Below are 6505 nucleotides of genomic sequence, written 5' to 3'. Positions count from 1 at the left end.
TAATCAGAATAAATGTAAAAATTAATGTCTGAACAAGAAAATAACTGTCGTAGGTATTTGTGGAATTTTGTACACTAATGGCTCCACGCCATATTACGTCGCACAGAACTAATGTCGGCCATATAGTGAAGAGATAAAACTTGCCGGCCTGTGTGGCCGAGCGGTTCTAGGCGCTTCAGTCTGGAAACGCGCGACCGCTACGCTCGCAGGTTCGAATCCTGCCTCGGGCATGGCTGTGTGTGATGTCCTTAGGTTAGTTAGGTTTAAGTAGTTCCAAATTCTAGAGGACTGATGACCTCAAATGTTAAGTCCCATAGTACTCGGAGCCAATTGAACCATTTTTGATAAAACTGTATTGTTGCACTGTGTGAATAATGAAACTAATTTTGGAAACCGCGAAGTAGCTTAAAATCACTGCTACGTAAACGGAATATTGTGATAGATCTACCAAGCAAGCTACGATAATAAAAAGCGCTTGGGCCAAATTGCTGATATAAAGATGCGGTGCCTTATCTTGTATCGGCGATTGCAGCGTAATTTCAGGTGTCTACAAACAATTCGTCTTACTTCAATATATTCCGGTCTCGTATCCAGTTTGTGGTATCCAATAAACATGTAACAAAAGGAGGACAATATATTACATATAAATATAATAATGCGTCCTGTCACGATCGCCAACTTAATTATATTTGGATCGAGACAATACAATGAATTGTAGCAACGAATATCAAAAAAATTCATACAAACTCTCGGTGCTTGAGCATCGCTTTTTTTTGTTTTCTTTTGTTTGTTAAAGGTCCGTTCATGTACTTTTAACCGTGTTTCTTCTCTCTCTGGTAAATCGGACATCGTGAAAAGACAGCACCCGAATACGACGTTGGATTGATCTGGACGACTTTTTGCTTAAAAGTACGGAACCTTTTGCCATGCTAAGTCACCCAACAATCTTACAATAACTAAAGATACAAAATAAAACATAAACAGGTTAGTAATAACAATATATTCTGAAATAAGAACACTATTTAAAGTACGACTCCTACATTGTGGAGTTACGAGTGCCGTTTGGTTCCATCTCGTCAATATGTTAATAAAATAATGTAGTATTAATGGCGGTGTGCCACATACGTCCCATCTGGACAAGACCTAAAAAACAAAAGGTGTCTCTTCCTCTTTGGCCGATAATATGACGATCACAAATCTTCGAATGTTTCCAGCGGCTGCATATAATATTTATACAGCCATGGATTATATCTATGGCTCAAATTATTCTTTATTTCATTATTTATAATTACGTTTTCTGCTAATAAAAGCTCAACATGCAAATGTGCTTTTAAAACCTCCGTAACACTTACGTGTTGTTCGAACTTATCGGTAACCAATCTAGCAGTCCGCCTCTAAATTACTTCGATGTCTTCCTTCAATCCGACCTGGTACAGATCCCAAACACTAGAGCAGTACTCAAGAATAGGTCACACGAGCGTCCTATATGCGATCTCCTTTATAGATGAACCACTTTTTCATAAAATTCACCCAATAAACCGAATTCGACCATTCGCATTCCCTACCCCAGTTCTCACATGCACGTTCCACCTCATATCGCTTTGCAACGTTACGTCCAGATATTTAAACGACTTGACTGTTTCTAAGCAACCGTATACTCGTTTGAACAGAGGATTATACAGCCAACCGGTTGCAAATAATTGTTAGGTTCGTCACCTACTAAGGGTGTCTTCATCAATTATTTCTATTATAATGTTTCAAATGGGCACAGGTCACTGTCCGCGTCCGATAGGCGACGCAACTTTTATTGTTTTCGGAGCAGCAATGTAAGCCACTGGGCCGACCAGTTTCATGTAGTTCTTAGGTAGGTACACGAGGCAAAGGCTGGAACGTTTTGAATTTTATTTTTGACTTGAGCATAGCTGCTCTAAATTCCGACCATTGCTTCCTCGCAATGTAATTTTATGTAAGTAACCTTTGTACGTCATGACAATCGTCATCTTGGTTAAAATGTTTTTTGTCATACTTAATTTTCTACGTATTATTTTATAGAGTCTTCAAAAGTTCTGAAGAAGACACCCTTAATAGGTGCCGAAACGTAGATCAGTTTACCAAACAGTTATTTGCAAACGATTGACTGTATAACCATGTTTAAAACTGTCAGATTGCTAACGGCCCACATATCTAAGGCTGTGTCCAAGTACGAAGACACAAGAACAAAATTGTTAAACACAGGTATGGCTATAAATTTTAATAAGCATTGCGAAGAAAACAGACTTTTGTTAAGTTACATTGAATCCTAATTTAACGTCAGGCCGTGTCCAGTTCAAAAAATGATTTCTGACGAAGTTAGTGTCTTACACAAGAAAAAGGACAGATTAAATGAAGATGCCTATGTTTTCTATCTTGAGCTCACTAAAATTTTTCGCTTACATTTTAATTTTCAAACTGAAGCATTTTTGGATTTTATTAACGACTTGTTGGATAACTATAAGAATTGTATTGCAAAAAAGACACGAGAAGAAACTGGCTAATCTTCAGAACATTTTACCTGTAAAAAAGCCTGTTGTTAGTAGTCATCAATGGTCTGAGCATAAATTTTTCAACAGAGTTCTGAATAAGATTGAAATAGATTTTACATCAAAAGGACTTAAATACAATGTAATGCCTAAGCTGTCAAACAAAAATGCTGTAGGAAGTGTGATTGTAGATCTTAAAATAGGCCTTGATAGCTTCAAAGTAGACGCTTCTCGACCATCGAGTGTAGCTCATGATCTATGTTATATTTTTGAGAAACATGCAGCTAAAAACTGCTGTGCGATTACAGCAAGAATTTGATTAAAAATATTAATGTCAAACTAAATGAAAACAATGCCCTCATAATGAAGTCTAACAAAGGGAATGCAGTAATCGTCGCTACTCAGAACGAATATGTATCTAATAAATTATAATTTTTGGAGGAGAATAATGTTTAGGAACTAGAGGAGGATCCGACCCCCATGATACAAAAATAAATTAGTCTTGCCGTTAACAGCGCTCCGCATTTGCTTAAACCGTTCCACAAAAAAAAGATTATTAATACGAATCCACAGGCCCCAAAATTGGGTTCCCAGTTTAAAGCACATAAAAGTCATCATCCTATACGTCCGATTGTGAAGAGTATGAACAGTGCATATCATGAGTTAGTAAGGTTGCTTCACAAAAAAATTAAAAAAAATCCTTGTTTTCTTTCGAAATAATTATTCTGTCGTCAATAGTCAAAATCTAGCCAGTAAAATCAACAGTGATCTATAGCGTGACCAATATATTAAATTGTTTTCATTAGGTACTACGAACCTATATACTAACGTAACTGTTCAAACAGCCATTGACATTATTGAAAACTGCCTACGTGCTTTTAAAAAAGAAGTGGCAACAAACCGACTATTCACGTTGGTGTGTAGAATGCATGAGTCTGACGACATACCACCTGACTTTCGGAAAAATATAATCCACACCATTCCAAAGACTGCTAGAGCTGACAAGTGCGAGAATTGTCGCACAATCAGCTTAACAGTTCATGCATAAAAGTTGCTGACAAGAATAATATACAGAAGGATATAAAAAAATGAGGATGTATTAGAGGACGATCAGTTTGGCTTTAGAAAAGGTGTAGGCACCAGAGGGGCAGTTTTGACGTTGCGGTTGATTATGGAAACAAGACTAAAGAAAAATAAAGATACGTTCATGGAACTTGTCGATCTGGAAGAGATGTTCGACAATGTAAAATGATGTAAGATGTTCGAAATTCTGAGAAAAATAGGAGTTAGCTAAAGGAAGAGACGGGTAATTGTACAATATGTACAAGAGACAAGAAGGAATAATAAGAGTGGACGACCAAGAACAAAGTGCTTGGATTAAAAAGCGTTTATGACAAGAATGCAGTCTTTCGCCCCCTACTGTTCAATTTGTACATCGAAGAAGCAGTGATGGAAATAAAAGAAAGGTTCCGGACTGGAATTAAAATTCAGGATGAAAGGATATCATGATACGATTCGCTGATGACATTGCTATTTTGAGTGAAAGTGTAGAATAGTTACATGACCTGCTGAATGGAATGAACAGTCTAATGAGTACAGTATATGGATTGAGAGTAAATATAAGAAATATTTTGAAAGTAATGAGAAATAGTAGAAATGAGAACAGCGAGAAACTTAATATCAGGATTGATGGTCACGAAGTAGATGAAGTTAAGGAATTCTGTTACTTGGGCAGCAAAATCAGACTAGCACTAGAAAAAGGGCATTCCTAGCCAAATGAAATCTACTAGTATCAAATATAGCCCATAATTTGAGGAAGAAATTTCTGAGAATGTACGTTTGGAGCACAGTATTGTATGGTAGTGAAACATGGATTGTGGAGAAACTGGAACGGAAGAGAATCGAAGCATTTTAGATGTGGTGCTACAGACGTATGTAGTAAATTAAGTGCACTGATAAGGTAAGGAATGGGAAGGTTCCGCGCAGAGGCTGAGAGGAAAGGAACATGTGGAAAACGCTGACTAGGAGAAGGGACAGGATGATAGGACCTCTGTTAAAAAATAAGGGAATGACTTCCATGCTTCTAGAGAGAACTGTAGAGAGCAAAAACTGTAAAGGAAGACAGAGACTGGAATACATCCAGCAAGTAATTGAGGATATAGGTTCCAAGTGCTGCTCTGAGTTGAAGAGATTGGCACAGGAGAGGAATTCGTGGCGGGCAGCATCAAAGCAGTCAAAAGATTGATGATAAAAAAAAAGTTTCTAATGAGCAAATCACTGACCTAATTTGTTTCCTAAGAATAGTAGTAGAATACAACTATTTTGTTTTCAGTTGCAAACTATACCATCAGTCTGATGGTATAACAAATGCGTAACCATTGGTAGCGATCTTGGTCGATATTTTCATTAATTCACTGGCAGAGAAATTCTTCTTGAAATGTTTAATAGTCTTCATGAAAAAATCAGTTTCACTTGTGAATTAGACAGTAACAACCGTCACCTTATTTACTTGGACCTCAGTATTGCTATTGACGACGACAGACTTTCTTTCGGTATTTTTCGAAAAGCCACTAATATAGATCTAATTGTGCCCGCTAGTTCAGTGCACCCTCAATGCCATAAAAAAGCATTTTTTCCATTCAGCCAGTCAATGTGCAGTTTCTGTACCAGAGTCGCCTGACAAACTTAATGAAGAGATGAATATAATTAAAACTATTGCAGTTAATAACGGCTATGATTCCACGTTAGTTGAAAAGGTCTTCAAAGTTAAAACTGACGCAAAAGTGACCACTTTATACAGCAGTAGCCACAATAACGTAAATTTGCATAATATGCACTATTGGACAGCCGAAAATCAAGCCTGGTTCCGTCAGGTGTAACATCAACGGCCGTGGAGGTAAACGTATAGTGTGACATAACAGGAAATTACACTATGGGACCTTATTTCATATCAGGCGATGGACACTTTCTGACGAGCATTCTGCCGCTACTTCAAAAAGAGGTACCACAGGATATTCGAAAGCGCACGTGGCTGCAACGAGGGTTGCCTAGCTCACTCGTCCGGTGTTGCAACTGAATGAGAACTTTCCTGAGCGTTGGTTATAACGAAATTGTGTTGTCAAATGGCCTGCGAGGTTTTTCCATTTGACTCTTCTCGATTTCTTTCCTTGGATAGCACTAAAAAATGCAGTAGATGACGAAGCGCCAAGTACACTAGACAATATGTGTCGTCGAGTCGCCAGTGCATGCTCTACCATATCCACTGTAATTCTATCTGTTCATCGTTCTTTCGATCGGTGATTGCAAATGTGCCTTTCAGTCCATAGGCAACAGTTTGAAACATGCTTAGAAAAAGCATAATGTTATCCTTTTGAAAGACAAAATTTATGTTATGTGATTTGAGTGGTTACCAAAACATTGTTAGTAAAAAGTTTATTTCATTTACGTGTGAGCGAAATTACATTGCAGAGTTAAATAAGTCGACAGCGTGTATTGCATATAGCTGGTAACACTTTCATTACGTCCTTATGATCAGCGTGGAAATGAGCGTTTGGCGTCATTGGCCGGGCAGGTCCGGCCGCCTTGGTGCAGGTCTTATTACATTCGACGCCACATTGGTCGACCTGCGCACCGGATGGGGATGAAATGATGATGAAGACAACATAACACCCAGTCCCTGAACGGAGAAAATATCCGACGCAGCCGCGAATCGAACCCGGGCCCCTTAGGGTGCCCTTTAGGACGGCAGTCCGTCCCGCTGACTTTTTTTTTATATAGTTCGTTGTGTTTGGTCTGCGCGGACGTAACAAGACATCCGTTCTAGCTGATCGTTGATGCCTTGACTCAGTTTTTGTATTACAGAGAGCATGCCGCCCTCTGACCGAACACCCTGAGCTACCGTGCCGGAACCATTCAGCTATCGGGGCGGACACGATCAGCATGAAACAATATTTCGTTAAGAAGAATATTTGATTTGCGGTGTACAG

Source organism: Schistocerca cancellata, chromosome 1 (genome assembly GCF_023864275.1).
Source record: "Schistocerca cancellata isolate TAMUIC-IGC-003103 chromosome 1, iqSchCanc2.1, whole genome shotgun sequence".
NCBI classification, from domain to species: domain Eukaryota; kingdom Metazoa; phylum Arthropoda; class Insecta; order Orthoptera; family Acrididae; genus Schistocerca; species Schistocerca cancellata.
Note: the sequence above shows the minus strand (reverse complement) of the source record.